Source organism: Otolemur garnettii, unplaced genomic scaffold, assembly GCF_000181295.1.
Source record: "Otolemur garnettii isolate 467f Iridium unplaced genomic scaffold, OtoGar3 scaffold00073, whole genome shotgun sequence".
Lineage (NCBI taxonomy): Eukaryota > Metazoa > Chordata > Mammalia > Primates > Galagidae > Otolemur > Otolemur garnettii.
In genome coordinates, this window is record NW_003852468.1 from 9,777,815 (window position 1) to 9,779,720 (window position 1,906).

Here is a 1,906-nt window from a genome sequence, read left to right on the forward strand (position 1 = left end):
ATAATGGGAAGTGAAATGGTTGGATCATATGGTAATTCTGTTCTTAATTTTTTAGAGTTTATTCTTTATTTTCAAAAATTAAAAAAAATATTTTCAATTATTATAGGTATGTAACAGTTGTATATCTTCATAGGGTAGATGTGATGTTTTGATACAGATATATAATTCATCAAATCATGTTAATTGGGGTATCCATCACCTCAGGCATTTAACATTTCTTTGTGTTAGGAGCATTCCAATTCCACTCTTTTAGCTATTTTAAGTATACCCTAACTTACTGCTGATTACAGTCTCTTTGTTGGGCTATCATTCTATCTATGTAACTATATTTTTGCACCAGTTGCCCATCCTCACTTTATCTCCCTGTTTCCACTACCCTTCCCAGCCTCTGCTAACCACCATTCTATTCTGTCTCCGAGAAATCAATTATGTTTAACATTTAACTTCCAAATACGAGTGAGAGCATGTGAGATCTGTCTCTCTGTGCTCTTCTTATTTCAGTTCACATAATGTTCTCTAATTATATTTATGTTGCTGCAAATGGCAGGAGTTCATTCTTTTTGTAGCTATATGATATTCCATTGTGTATATGTACTACAATTTATTTATTTTTTTAATAAAAAAATTGTATTTACTTAGAAGCATTCAGAATGTCAACAAAACAGCTGCAACTTCTTTTTTGCAATTACAGAGTGGTATTCAGTTAACAGAACAATTATTTTGTATAAGCTGCATCAGAGACAACTGAAGATGAAAAAACTACCGTCCCCTTATATAACTAATTGGTGCTGTGCACCAACAGGAACCTGCTTTAAATTTCCAAGCCAATTTCCAACCCCCATCTCGTACCAGGCAAGGTTAGCGGCTGTTGAAAATACCACCAGGACAGGGCTATCTAAAGACACATTCGGTAGTGTGTTAACTACACCAAAAAAGACACTGTACAGTTTAAAAACAAATCTTACACAGCCTTACATTTCAATTTTTTTCTTTAAAAGGAGTGAGTTGTGTACAGGGGGTTAAATGCTTTGTAGACAAGAAAAAAAACTGCGCTAGAACCAACGTATTCATCAGCGTCATCTTCTTCCTCCTCCTCTTCATCCTCTTCATCTTCCTCATCTTCCTCCTCTTCCTTCTTTTTCTTGCTTTTTTCAGCCTTGACGACTCCCTTTTTTGCTGCATCAGGCTTTCCTTTCGCTCGGTCTGCAGCAATATCCTTTCCGTATTTTTCCTCCAGCTTCGCAGCCTTCTTTTCCTCAGGCTGCTTGTCACCCGCAGCAGTGCTATTCCACATCTCTCCCAGCTTCTTTGCAACATCACCAGTGGACAGGCCGGGATGTTCTCCTTTGATTTTGGGGCGATACTCAGAACAGAACAAGAAAAAGGCCGAAGGAGGCCTCTTGGGTGCACTGGGATCCTTGAACTTCATTTTGGTTTCCCCTTTAGGAAGGATATAGGTTTTCATTTCTCTTTCATAACGGGCCTTGCCCGCCTTTGCCATATCCTCAAATTTCCCTTTCTCTTTAGCAGACATGGTCTTCCACCTCTCTGGGCACTTCTTAGAAAACTCCGAGAAGTTGACTGAAACATCTGGGTTCTTCTTCTTGTGCTCCTCCCGACAAGTTTGCACAAAGAATGAGTATAAGGACATTCTGCCTCTCAGCTTCTTAGGATCTCCTTTGCCCATGTTTAGTTATTTTTCCTCAGTGAGGCACAGAGTCGCCCAGTGCCCATCTGGCTCTCACTTGCCCCAGCGCTGTCTCTATGGAGCTCAATGTACTGCAGTGGCTGTCGTACTCCAATGTCTTCATCCATTCATCCACTGATGGACACTTAGGTTAATTCCGTATCTTGCTTATTGTGAATAGTGTTGCAGTAAACATGGGAGTGTGGATATCTTTTGATA

General features: G+C 39.6%; 1 pseudogene; it reads right to left on the reverse strand.

Annotated features, from left to right (window-relative positions):
- Window positions 1-991: 991 nt before the first annotated feature.
- LOC100947476 lies at window positions 992-1,687 on the reverse strand (annotated as a pseudogene).
- Between the last annotated feature and the right edge of the window lie 219 nt (window positions 1,688-1,906).